This window comes from Pelodiscus sinensis, chromosome 2, assembly GCF_052426305.1.
Source record: "Pelodiscus sinensis isolate ZL-2025 chromosome 2, ASM5242630v1, whole genome shotgun sequence".
NCBI classification, from domain to species: Eukaryota; Metazoa; Chordata; order Testudines; family Trionychidae; genus Pelodiscus; species Pelodiscus sinensis.
Window position 1 is genome coordinate 107,406,501 of NC_143053.1, and position 14,228 is coordinate 107,420,728.

The window sequence follows — 14,228 nt, forward strand, 5'->3', positions numbered from 1 at the left end:
ACATGCATAACACCTATATCCTGCTTGGGGCATCCCCATATTCATTGGGTAGTTGGGCCTTACTCCGCAACTCTCTCTCCCCCAGTCTCGAAGGGTATGTCTACACTACCCCGCTAGTTCGAACTAGCGGGGGTACTGTAGCCATCCACAGTTGCAAATGAAGCCCGGGATTTGAATTTCCCGGGCTTCATTTGCATGACGCTGGCCGGCGCCATTTTTAAATGCCGGCTAGTTCGAACCCCGTGCCGCGCGGCTACACGCGGCACGGAGTAGCTAGTTCGGATTAGGCTTCCACGAGGCGTACAGCTAGTTCAGATTAGGAAGACTAATCCTAACTAGCTACTCCGTGCCGCGTGTAGCCACGCGGCACGGGGTTTGAACTAGCCGGCATTTAAAAATGGCGCCGGACGGTTTCATGCAAATGAAGCCCGGGAAATTCAAATCCCGGGCTTCATTTGCAACTGCGGATGGCTACATTACCCCCGCTAGTTCGAACTAGCGGGGTAGTGTAGACATACCCCAAGTTACTTTGCAGCCTCCGGCCACTTTTCAGTCTCCTTCCTCCCTGACTGAGTTCTGAGGTTTTGGGAGCTTGGACCCTTGGAGCTGTGGCTGGCCTCTTGTTCTGATGCACCTCTTCCCCAATGGTCAGAGAAAGTTTTTGGTCATTAAATGTCTCTCTATGAGGGAAACTAACTCATTGTAGGAAGAGGGGTCACTCACCTAACCCATCCTCGCAGTTCTGGTGGCAGCCCTCTCATATACATGTCTGGGATGCTGATTTCTATGATTTTTTCTGGGCTGTTGGTCTTGGGCTTTGGCCACTTCCAGGCCAGATGGATCAGGTCAAACACTTCAGACCTTGGTGTTTTTCTGTGCTGGTATTTCCATTCATGAAACCTTCTCTGGCCCTTTACAGCTGCTGTCACTCCTGTCTCACTAGGCAATAGTAATGGGTAGTTGTTTCCTCTGGCATGTCAATATAGGCCTTCTGGGCCTTCCCACACAGGAAAGGAACGAGAATGCTGACCCACTGAGCTTGGGGCCAGGCCTCCTGAAGGGCTGTCCTTTCGAAGGCAAGAAGATACAATTCTACATCATCCTTCATTGTCATCTTTTGTAAATAACTAATAGTCCATAGGGGCCATGTCCCGTGTTGGCCGTGCATCTGAGCAGACAGGGTCTTCCGCTGGTTCATCACCTACTGCAGGGTGGTTCAATCTTGGGCTGCCTGGCTTATCAGTAGTTGGTTTGTTTCTTGTTGTAGCCATACCGACTCCCTTGTTGTGCCATGGTAGCCTGTACCAGTGCCTTTACTACCTCTTCCATTTTTTCCCTTCTTTAAGAGGTGGGTGATTTAATCTGCCCTGGGATGGTTAGCCAAGAAACCTCACAGCAGTATCTCACCCTGACACCACATGTGGCAAAGATCCTTCTTTCCCATCTCAGTCTCTGCACTTCTGCCCCTTTGTGAGATAGGCTTCAGGTAAAGAACCTGCTATCTGCCATGTCTGGGCAGTCAGCCTTCCCCGTAGCAGAGATTTAGGCTTGTCATCTTCCCCTAGAGTAGCAGCCTCTCCTCATGAAGCTGCTCACTCCCCTGCTGTCTCTAACTTGTGTGTGTGTGTGTGTGTGTTCCTCTTCCTACTCTTAAAAAGGTCTCAAGCATCTCTGAAATGGAATCAGCTGCTCCTAGCTGCTCCAAGGTATCCCGGTCTCATCTGATCCTACTCTGCCTGAGACAATCCCTTTTTAGGTGATCCTGATTGATGTGCAATAACTCACTTCTAGTTAATAGGGGAGTAGGCCTTTTACCCTTCTAGGGCTGCCTTTTCCCACTTGACTTTGTCACACTAGGGTGACATATACAAATGTACACAAACCCACAACTGTATTAGCTCTTAAAATCTGAAAGTTAATCTTTATAAAAAATCATAGGATGAAATATAACACTGAAAATCAACTCTGAAAAGTCCAGCAATGAGAGAGACAGACAAAAGAAGAATGAGCATGCATTCAACAGCCCTCCCAATAAGTGTGAACCTTAATTACATGATGTACAACACATTTCATCATAAAGGGTGCGTTTAGACTACATGGCTCCGTCGACAGAGCCATGTAAAGTAGTTTATTCAGCATAGTCAATGAAGCGGGGATTTTAATAATCCCCGCTTCATTAAAATAAAAATGGCCGCTGTGCTGTGCCGACAATCAGCTGATCCGGCACAGCGCGGCAGTCTAGATGTGGCGCGGTCGACAAAGGATGCCTTTGTCAACCACTCCGGTATGCCTCGTGACATCCACTGACATACATCTAAAATTGTGGCCTTCAGATTATTGTATAAGAAGAATAGGAAAGGAAAAGATTAAATAAATAAAAAGAAAAAAGAGATCATGTGATTACATTTTCCAAAAGAAAAAAGCATGGCAGTTAACAAATACACTTTCCTAATATTACTTTTTACTTTGGTGCATAGCGAGGGAAGTGGTCCACATTAATTTGAGAGAAAAGGTTTCCATGAGATTATCTCAAATACAGCATCTTAGACAGTATATTTGCTCAGTCACTGAATTTTTGAGATGCTGTCATGGTGACGCACATGTCACCAGTGGAAGTCCCAATCTATCCCATTTTTCCATCCTTCTCAAATACTTGTACTCCATTTTACAGAATTACAGTCCCCATCAGCTATTCCTCAAGTCTGCTAGTACAGTATATAAAAACTGTACAGAAATCTTCTAGGTCAAGCTAATTTTGTGAAGTGTTAGAAGTCATGCTAAAATTGCTACACAGCTGGATTCCCTCCGTTTCCCACAGCAACCCAAATGGATTCAGTATTTTTTCATTTGTTCATTGAAAAAGGGGGGGAAATCACAAAGGTATGTCATGTCATATGTCAGCTCTCACAAACTAAATGCTTCCCAAATTAGATTTCTTTTTAAATTATGGTGATGGAGTCACTCACAAGCATGGAGTGTCAAACTAACCTTTTAAATGTATTGACATTTCTATAACTTAGGGAAAAAAGCCTCTAGGCTGAGATGTAATATAAGAACATAAGAACATAAGAACGGCCGTACTGGGTCAGACCAAAGGTCCATCTAGCCCAGTATCCTGTCTACCGACAGTGGCCAGCACCAGGTGCCCCAGAGAGGGTGGACCGAAGACAATGATCAAGCGATTTGTCTCCTGCCATCCCTCTCCAGCCTCTGACAAACAGAGGCCAAGGACACCATTTTATCCCCTGGCTAATAGCCTTTTATGGACCTAACCTCCATGAATTTATCCAGCTTCTCTTTAAACTCTATTATAGTCCTAGCCTTCACAGCCTCCTCTGGCAAGGAGTTCCACAGGTTGACAACACGCTGTGTGAAGAAAAACTTCCTTTTATTAGTTTTAAACCTGCTACCCATTAATTTCATTTTGTGTCCTCTAGTTCTTCTATTATGGGAACTAATAAATAACTTTTCTTTATCAGTCCTCTCCACACCACTCATGATTTTATAGACCTCTATCATATCCCCCCTCAGTCTCCTCTTTTCTAAACTGAAAAGTCCCAGTCTCTTTAGCCTCTCCTCATACGGGACCCGTTCCAAACCCCTAATCATTTTAGTTGCCCTTTTCTGAACCCTTTCCAAGGCCAAAATATCTTTTTTGAGGTGAGGAGACCGCATCTGTACACAGTATTCAAGATGTGGGCGTACCATAGTTTTATACAGGGGCAGTAAGATATTCTGGGTCTTATTTTCTATCCCTTTCCTAATAATTCCTAGCATCCTATTTGCCTTTTTGACTGCCGCTGCACTCTGTGTGGAAGTTTTCAGAGAACTGTCCACGATAACTCCAAGATCTCTTTCCTGATTTGTCGTAGCCAAATTAGCCCCCATCATACCGTACGTATAGTTGGGGTTATTTTTCACGATGTGCATTACTTTACACTTATCCACATTAAATTTCATTTGCCATTTTGTTGCCCAATCACTCAGTTTGGTGAGATCTTCTTGGAGTCCCTCACAGTCTGCTTCTGTCTTGACTATCCTAAACAGTTTGGTATCATCTGCAAACTTTACTATCTCACTGCTTACCCCTTTCTCCAGATCATTTATGAATAAGTTGAAAAGGATTGGTCCCAGGACTGACCCTTGGGGTACACCACTAGTTACCCCTCTCCAATCTGAAAATTTACCATTTATTCCTACCTTTTGTTTTCTGTCTTTTAACCAGTTCTCAATCCAAGAAAGGACCTTCCCTCTTATCCCATGGCCATGTAAGATGCAGCCTACAACTGAATTTCAAGATGCAGCCTACAACTGAATTTTTAAATGAGTTAGAAACTTCTAGAAGAGAAATTGTTAACCCTATTGAACTATAAATAGCTACCAGATCACTCTTTCCATCTACTGTAAGTATTTCTGACATGTATAATCACTGAAATATCGGTGTACAAACATGCCATTGCAATTACTAATTAATTTGAGGTAGCCTAGCAAAAAAAGCAGTAACTTAACCACTGACCATTGTTCATGTAACCAAAATTTCATTTCCATAACCAAAATTGGATTTCAAAACAATCCCACTAAGAGCAAATGAGTATGTTGAATTAGTGTAATACTAAACGCCTTATTATAACTGCATAAAGAGCCAGGATCAGCCTGCAAAAAAAAATATTGCTTCCAGTTCTCCACCTGATTGAGAACTGTACAACCAATAAGTTAAGAATGACAAAAAATGGTTTATTACTTATGTTATAAAAAAAACCAATGTCATATTGCGGGGCACATTTTTAATGCCAAAGCCTCTCACTTACACACATGTGACAAAGAGTTATAATGTATTTCAGTCACTGTATATGTAAATCTCACATTTACATGCATAAAAAAGTATTTATATATGCCAAAGGGGCTATTTCACAAGAAAATGGGGTGTTTACGCATGACATTACTATCAATGTTAAGAAAACAAATGCTTTTTGTGTGTAAAATGGGTAGATGTACATTTTATGTCGTTGCAAGAGTGATGCTCATAGTGTCATGGGATAATAATGCTCCTTTGGAATACAGAAACAGAAAATAGTTTTCAGAAGACAGATTTCATCCTAATATATATTGTGCAGTAAAAGAGGCTTTATTCACTGCACCATGAAGTTCTATGCTATATATAAATCATGCAGGGAATGCTAGAAATCAGACAAAAACACAAAAAATTCAAAGATCCATGCTATATTTTCTAAGCTTTTTTTTTTTTTTTTGCATATATGTATTGCATATATTTTGACCTGTTACCAGAAAATTGAGATCCTGTCTTTTCCTGTTATACTGTTCTACAACTCTGAGTTGGGATGCAGCTGACTCCTTAACTAAAATATAATCAAAATTTATTATAAAAATATGTTATGGTAAAGTATAATACAACCAAGTGGAATTTTTTTAAGTACTAGTAAAAAACTTATGGAAAGAAACATACCTAGAGTAAAAAATGTGAAAGGGCTTGGCATTCAGCATATAGACTGAAGCCACAATACTTCACATTACAATTTAAGCCAGACCCATAGTATGTACACTTGTAAGTAAGTCCATGGGAATACGGTATTTGCAGGTTTGGATTCTTTGTCATCAGAAATACTTATAGTTTGAATGTTTAATTTAGCTCCTCTTAAAGGCTGTTCACCAGTAGGAAGAATTAGAAAGATGGGAAAGCAAGTTTTCAGTAAATGACTAAACATTATTTCCTGAAAATCAGACTTTTTTCTAAAATAGTTTGCCAACAGAAAAATGGACTAGAAACATCACGTTCTAACACACACACACATACATGCACACAATACGCACTGTTATGGAGTTGCTGGGTTCTCCTGTGGACCCACCCTTAGAGGAGGTGTTGAAACCCCAAAGGGAGTTGCTGACTGAACCCTGTTGACTCACTTTGACTTGTTGATATGTAACTCCACAATAGCTCTGAAGAGAAGAGATTGGTCCTCTAGGCAGTGGTGCTGATATGTCACAAGACAAGATCCCTACAGACAACCAAGCCTGGGAAAAAGGACTGGGCTAGAGATTAGGTTGTTTGTTTTATGTTGCCACGTTAATAAAGCCAAACACAAGGAAGGGGGTGAGTGTTGATTCTGTACTGTGCCTATAGTTTGTTATGAGATGTTTTTGTGAGTGGAAATGTGACCTGTTCATAGACATGTATTTATACATATCGGATAACAGACCTGAAACTGTACAGTAAACATAGACGGAATCTATTACCAGAACATGTATCTACAAGCTTAAGGCAGATGAAAAGAACAATTTGTACACTCTAGCACTGGAGGTAACACATACATTCTCACAATAAGCAATCACTAAAGTTTTTCTGCTTTTGAAAAAAAGAAATCTAAGGGCAGCAAGTGTGCACTGGTAATAAACCAGCATAGTGGAAATTCCAGGTTGAGCAATATGAATTCTTACTGCCTATTAACTATGTTCACATCTAAGTTCACAGCTTGGGCCTTAATATATGTAATTTGTTTTCTCATTTTGATTATGCTCCCACAGTGATAAAAGCTGTTGACTCATGTGGCAAAGGGCCAATGCTTTTCTTTGCAAGGGCACCATCCCTTTCCCCTCTCCTTGGGCATTATGGGCTCTACTAGTGCCCTTATGGGAGGGAGAGAGAGAGGAGTGGGGAAGGAACCCAGGTTCACCCACTACTCCAGGTCCCAGCCCCTTCACCTTTCCAGGCTGTGTATCCTATTTCTCCCTGAGTAGGGTTTTCCCTCAGTCCTCCATGCCAGGGGAGTCCCTCTACTCTGATTGGGCAGGGTTTTCTTTTCCCTGGTACTCTGGTCTTCTGGTTAATAATAGTATCTCTCCTAATACTTGTTAATTCTCCTTTTACTCTCCCTATCTGACTGAAGCAAGGGAGGTTTCTTAGGTCATGGGTGGGGTCTTAATTGGCTCCAGGTATTCCAATTACCCTGTAGTAATCTTTTCCCAAGTCCACAGGGAATAAGATCTTGATCATCCTAGGTCTTATATACCTCCCATCTACTACTCTTCTGCTGCTCTCTGACTTTGCTGTATCACATTAATTAATGATTTGACGACCTACCTAGAGTTGTAGTGATTCCAGATGACAAAGTTACATTGCCTGTAAAAATTGGAAGATCAAAATATATAAGTAGCCTAGGGAGACAGGTAGCATCACCTGTAATAAAGACAGTCAAATAACTGACAGTGTAATCAGAAAATAATCTTTAATCACAGTCCTGGCTAATAGCCATTGCTGCACCTATCCTCCATGAATTTATGTAGTTCTTTTTAAAACCCTGTTATAGTCTTGACCAGGGCTGCTCAACACATGGCCCATGGGTCTCATGCGGCCAACGGCCCATTTGCATGCGGCCCACGGAGCCTTCAGTCACTTCTTGGGCCATCTGCCTGCTGCATCCCCGTAGCCTTCAGTGGCAGCACCTCCCCTCAAGCAGAGCCGCACGGCGCCGCACTGAGCCAGGCTGCATGCACATTGGTGCATGCACAGGAGCTGCCGGTTGGCAGGGCGGGGGGTGGCAAGAGGCAGTGGCAGAGCATTCCTCCAGTGGCAGCACCTCCCCACGAGTGGAGCCATGCTGCTCTTGCCATGGGGCACGGCCCTGAGTCAGGCCATTAGTCGGAGCATGCGCAAGAGCTGCCAGCTGGAGGAGGTGGGAGGGGGGTAGTTGGCAAGAGGCAGCAGAGGAGCCAAGCAGTAAGGCATGTGGTGAGGTGACGGCAGACCTGGGCAGCGAGGGACGAGGAGAGGCGGAGGTGGCGGAGCCAGGCAGCGAGGCCGGGGCAAGAAAGGTCTGTGCTGGGACTCGGGAAAGGTTGGGGTCCTGGGATCCATTCAGGCTGGGTTCCTCCATGCCTAGTGTTAGGAGGGGGAGAGGAGAGCGGTGTCAGGCCAGGCTGGGCTGAGCCAAGGACCCGGTATCCATTTTATTCAGGGAAAGCCATGAATAACCTGGGGAGAACCATGAGGTGGCAGGAGCCTGCTCCTTTGTGCCTCCCAGCCCTCTCCCAGGCTGCTGCACTCAGCTGCACTGTTACTACAGAGTGAAGCCATGTCCCCTGGTAATCCCTCAGGCTGCCCTGGGCTCTGTGGGTCCCTTCCAAAAATCAATTGAGGCAGCCACCCTGAACTCTTGTGTCTGCAGGTAGAAGCACTCTGGCTTGGAAACTTTTTCTGAGTAAAATCACTCCAAGAAATATACCAAAGGCCCTAAATACCCCCCAAAAGGGTTAGAAGGTGGGACAGCCCCTCCCCTCCATGTTTTGTGCACTGATGAGGACTCATTTCTGACACCCCAAGTTCAGGTCATGGATTTGTGCTCCACCAATTCTCCTGTGTCCTGGGGTGCCCCAGCCCAGCCTTTGAATTCTATCTGGCAGCCAGTTAGTTTGAGTTAAAAACCCTCTTTCTCTCTTACAGCTTTCCCCCTGGCATTAATTAGTCCTGGTTCTCGTGCCGGCCCCAGAACTTCTCACTTGCCTTCCACGGCTGAACCCACAGCACACAGTCAACCTGTGGAACTCCTTGCCAGAGGATGTGGTGAAGACTTTGTAGTCAATATAATGGCCTTCTGTTGATATGCGTTTTAGTAGTTAATTTCTGGACTGTCATTGCTCATTAAAAGTGCTGTCATATGGGTGGAAATGGGGTAAATATTGCATTTTACTAATATCAGAACTGACTTAAATGGGGCCTGTGTTGTTTAGTCTTACCTTAATCTTTGTATTCATGCCCATCAGTGTGAAAGAAGCTATTTGCATATATTTGCATATTTATTTGCATGTATATGCAACCACACTTCATTTGCAGCTCTTGGCATGTTCTGTATCATTATGACCCCCCAGGAGGGGGTTGAGTAGCCCTCCAATGTTGAGTAGTGCTAGGCTTGATCTTCACAACATCCTCTGGCAAAGAGTTCCACAGGTTGACTATGCATTGTATAAGGAAATACTTCCTTTTGTTTGTTTTAAACCTGCTGCTTATTAATTTCATTTGGTGACATCTAGTTATTGTGTTAAGAGAAGGAATAAATAGCACTTCCTTATTTACTTTTTCCATGTCAGTCAAGGTTTTATAGACCTCAAACATATCCCCATCTCTTTTCCAAATTGAAAAGTTCATCTTATTAATCTCGCCTCATATAAAGTTGTTCTGCAGCCCTGATAATTTATGTTTCCTTTTTCTGAATCATTTCCAATTTCAATATATCTTTTTTGAGATGGGGTGACCACAACTGCGTATAGTACTCAAGATGTGGTGTACCATGGATTTATATAGAAGCAATATCATAATTTCTGTCTTATTATCTATTCCTTTCTTAATGATTCCCAACATTCTGTTCACATATTTCACAGCCATGGCACATTGAATGTTTTCAAAGAACTATCCACAATGACTCTAAGATCTCTTTCTTGAGGAGTAATAGCTAATTTAGACCCCATCATTTTATATTATAGTTAGGATTGTGTTTTCCAGTGTACATTACTTTGCATTTATCAACATTAAATTTCACTTGCCATTTTGTTGCCCAATCACCCAGTTTTGAGAAATCCTTTTGTAGCTATTTGCCTCTGCCTCGGACTTAACTATCTTAAATAGTTTTGTATCATCTGCAATTTTTGGCACATCACTGTTTACTCCTTTTTCCAGATGATTTAGGAATATGCTGAATAGAAATGGTCCCAGTTCAGACCTCTGGGGACGCCGTTATTTACCTCTCTCCATTCTGAAACCTACCCTTTATTTCCTATCTTTTAACCAGTTACCTTCCCTCTTATCCCATGACAACTTACTTTGCTTAAGAGCAATGTAATGGTTTTCTGAAAATCTAAGGAGATCCGCTGGATCTCCCTTGTTCACATGCCTATGGGCCCTCTCAAAGAATTCCAGTAGATTGGTGAGGCCTAATTTCCTTTTACAAAAACCATGTTCATAGAATCATAGAATAATAGGACTGGAAGGGACCTCGAGAGGTCATCGAGACCAGCCCCCCGCCCTCAAGGCAGGACCACGCTCCGTCTACACCATCCCTGACAGATGTCTATCTAACCTGTTCTTAAATATCTCCAGAGAGGGAGATTCCACCACCTCCCTTGGCAATTTATTCCAATATTTGACCACCCTGACAGTTAGGAATTTTTTCCTAATGTCCAATCTAAACCTCCCCTGCTGCACTTTAAGCCCATTACTCCTTGTCCTGTCCTCAGAAACCAAGAGGAACAAATTTTCTCCTTCCTCCTTGTGACACCCTTTTAGATATTTGAAAACTGCTATCATGTCCCCCCTTAATCTTCTTTTTTCCAAACTAAACAAGCCCAGTTCATGAAGCCTGGCTTCATAGGTCATGTTCTCTAGACCTTTAATCATTCTTGTCGCTCTTCTCTGTACCCTTTCCAATTTCTCCACATCTTTCTTGAAATGTGGCGCCCAGAACTGGACACAGTACTCCAGCTGAGGCCTAACTAGTGCAGAGTAGAGCGGCAGAATGACTTCACGAGTTTTACTTACAACACACCTGTTGATACAACCTAGAATCATATTTGCTTTTTTTGCAACAGCATCACACTGTTGACTCTTCCCCAACAAATTATATTCATTTATGTGTCTAATAATTTTGTTCTTTGCTATAATTTCAATCAGTTTTCCCAATACTGAAGTCAGGGTTACCAGCCTCTAATTGCCAGGATCACATCTGGAACCCTTTTTAAAAATTGATGTCACATTAGTTATACTCCAGTCATTTGGTACAGAAGCTGATTTAAATGATATTTACAGATTACAGTTAGTAGTTCTGCACTTTCACACTTGAGTTCCTGCAAAACTCTTGGGTGAATACCATTTGGTTCTGGTCACTTATTACTGTTTGATTTTTCAGTTTGTTCCAAAACCTGTTCTAATGACACCTGCTGGTAGTGGTAACATCTCTTCCTTTCCCCTACTCAGAGAAGGAGGGAAATCTACTTGAAATGAGACACTTAACATCCATGATCTGGCAGGTGGTAAATGTTGCATTCCTAAAATTACCAAGGTGGACGTTCACAATCAAGCAAACCAAAACTTCACTGTAAATATAGTGACAGCTCTTTCAATTACACTGAAGCAATATAGGACTTTCACTTCACACTAAGTGGTGTCTAGTTTTCATTGTTTTCAAGCCCCTGGATTTCATGAAAAATACCAGCCTTTACATGATATTTCAACAATTTCTTCTTTAAGTCAGTGGCAGTTCTAATGGGCAGAGAAGCTCTTGAAGCCAAGCTAAAGTGACATGAGAGCAGAGATGAAGCCCTATGAGACCCAATGGAGCAAAAGGGCAGGACACATAACATTTACTTTTCCTGGTCAAACACTGCTTAGGTCAAAGCAAATAATGTCTTCTGAATCACAACTATCTGCTGTCATTGAGGAAATTATATGGAAATTAATTGTTTGTGAAGCATCACTTCACCTTTGAAAATCCATCTGCCTACGTCTAACTCCCCTGTACTTTTCTATGGGCGATATGGCTCAACAGATTGTATAGTGGAAACCCTCTCAAATATGAAGTTATCTAGCCAGCACTTAAGCCACTCCAGATACAAATAACTAGATCTGGCTAAAATATTTCTTTTGATGAAAAGTGATCTTTTCTCAGCAAAATTTTCCAATCAGAAACCAAAATTAAAATATTTCAAATTTTGACATTTTTTAAATTTTGAATATTCAAGGTTTTTCCCTTCTTTTCCTCACTTTTCCTTTATTTCCTTCTATTTCTTAATGCAATAAATGAACGATGTATCCTCCACCGCACACACAACCCCTGGAAAAGATACAAAACAGCAAAAGGAAAAATTTAAAATTCTGATTCTCAAAGGTGGGGGAAAGAAGAGAGGAAAACAAGGGAAGAAAATGATGCATTCAAATTTTCAAAAAAAAATGAATTACTGTTTTGTGAAAAATTACCAAAATGAAAAATTGTTCTATCTCAACCCCTGTAAAAAGGAAACAACTTAATTGTTTTGCTAACTGTTTTTCCCCATTTTTGACTATCTCTACAGATAACTATTGTATCCCTATTGCAAACTACCATTTGTTGACTAGCAACAGTCTTTGCAAATATCCTAGGCCCTTTCCAATTATTCTTTAGATCAGAATGTGCAACAGAAATGGCATTAATTTCAGTCTTGAATTATTTTATTCAGGCTAAAAAACTAGTGTGGTATATTAGTTATTTAGTATCTGAATACTATGCAATTACAGAAAAAAGGAACTAAATCATTCATGCTATTCTTGATCATATTCTCTAACAGCTTTGGTGGCTGAGAGTCATAGTGCTGCTTTGGAATCTCCTCAACTCATTCTTGGCTCTTTTACAAGAACACATGCATTTCTTTCCTTTGAAGCAAAATGACAGGAAGGGGGAAACAAAATCACTTGAATATTGACATAACTTCCTTTGTGCTGACTGTCATGCACTTTTGGTTTTGTAACCTGGGTGGATATCTTTAGTATGTTTATCACGGAAATCCCAATAACTGGGATTTTTGATGTAATGTTGTACATAACTTACATAAAACAGTCAGTTCTTTGGGTCAGCAAAGTTGATACGAATGAAATTGGCAATGAGGAAGGGAATTGAAGAATATAGTGGGGAGAACAAATAAAAATTGTGTTTTAAATGATAGCTACAAAAAGACATCAATCAATTTGCAGTGATCACAGGAGAATATGGGATGACTGGAGGGAGTTAGTTACAGCTCTTTGATTCTCTGTCCCATCCCCAGCCCTAGGGCAGGTTAGAAGTCTTGGAACTATTATAATGTGCTTCAACTGGCAACAGTCACTAAAGAACCATCTACCAGAGACACCAGAGTACTCCAGCTACTAGTCTTCCCTGCCCCAGAAAGCACTCCTTGCAGTGGCTCTAAATCTGCTGAAAACTTCTCCTTGTGGGTTATCCCCAGTTAGAGAATTCCTTTTATGCCATCTTTGGAGAGAGTCAGAAAATCTGACTCAGGATTTTTATCTTTCAGGTTTAAAGTTCCACGAAAAAAATGGTCCAAAATTCTAACAAAGTTATATCAGTCCTCTTATTATTTTTTTATACAAGCATTTTTGGAAATGTGGTAGTAAAAGAAATGAACATCAAGAGTTTCCTCATTTAGTAGGTATTTCCCTCAGGCTTGAAGTTCTATTAATGATGCAAGTATTTTTCTATTAAACTAAACAGAAAAAAAACAATGTAGTTTCATCACTTTTAAGGTCTTGATCCGAATGTGGATTTAAGCAAATGATTGGCATTGCCAATAATGATGAAAAAGCTAAGTGATTTCATAAAAATGTAGTAATCTTTTCTGAAGTCAAGGGAGTACTGACTAGACTTGTAGCTATTTATGGACATAGCTATTACATTGTGTATTTGTACTTGAGTTTTGTCACATACAGTCATAGTTTAATAAGCCAAGAAGCAGACCTTGTGTTTCCTTGATGATCTGGTTTTGATCAGGGTGCCTTTTATGCAACTGCTTCACACCGCTCTAGCAAAAACCAGAGAGGTCTTGCAGCTGAGGCATGGATTCAGAGATTGGAATTTCTATTCCAGGTTCTAGTCTCAACTTTGCTGCAGAATTCCTGTGTGACCTTGAGAAAATCATTCAATCTCAGCCTGGCTCGATTTTCTCATCAGTAAATGGTTATAATAATACTGACCTGCCACACAAGGGCACTGTGAAACTTATATAATTAATGATTGTAAATGGCTCTGAAATTCTGGGATGCAAATGTCAGGGAGCTAGCAGGAGTTTGAGACAGTGTGTGGCTTCTGGACAGCAACTCCCCTCCATCTCAGCCAGCCCAGACTGAGCTGAACTGTTTCCTCAATATGGGGCAGCCCACAACATTTTGGCACCTGAGGTGGGGAGTTCAAATGACGCCCCCATGCTGCCTCGCTGCACGAGCAGCAGACACAATTTTCTACACTCTTGGTCCTAATGGCATCCCTCCCTCCCCACACACACACAGTTTGGCATCTGAGGCCTCAGTTCACCTCATGGTAAGGCCAGCTCTGCCTCTATATATGCTTCCACCACTGGGTGCATGACCAACAAGGGTAAAGGGTCGGGGCCTCTCGATCCCAAAGCAGTTTACCAGCCCCCTGCAACACCAGTGTAGGGTTGATACACCCCACCACATGATTTTTTTTAAAGAATTTTCT

The 14,228-nt window shown here is 41.7% G+C and overlaps 1 protein-coding gene and 1 long non-coding RNA gene across 4 annotated transcripts in view; one reads left to right on the forward strand and one right to left on the reverse strand.

Annotated features, from left to right (window-relative positions):
* Positions 1–14,228, reverse strand: part of RNF144B (ring finger protein 144B) — a 142,559-nt gene that overhangs the window by 80,513 nt on the left and 47,818 nt on the right. The window contains exon 1 of one of the 3 annotated variants that reach the window (XM_025183986.3): positions 5,830–5,913. The exons of the other annotated variants lie outside the window; for them this stretch is intronic. The gene's annotated coding sequence lies outside the window, so the exon portion shown is untranslated. Of the gene's footprint in view, positions 1–5,829; positions 5,914–14,228 lie in introns of those variants that run through there. 3 annotated transcript variants of the gene reach the window in all.
* The window catches only part of LOC142827161 (uncharacterized), a 50,062-nt gene that overhangs the window by 4,929 nt on the left and 30,905 nt on the right, over positions 1–14,228 (forward strand). The window contains exon 2 of the long non-coding RNA XR_012901628.2: positions 4,226–4,403. This is a non-coding gene — a long non-coding RNA (uncharacterized LOC142827161). The remainder of the gene's footprint in view (positions 1–4,225; positions 4,404–14,228) is intronic.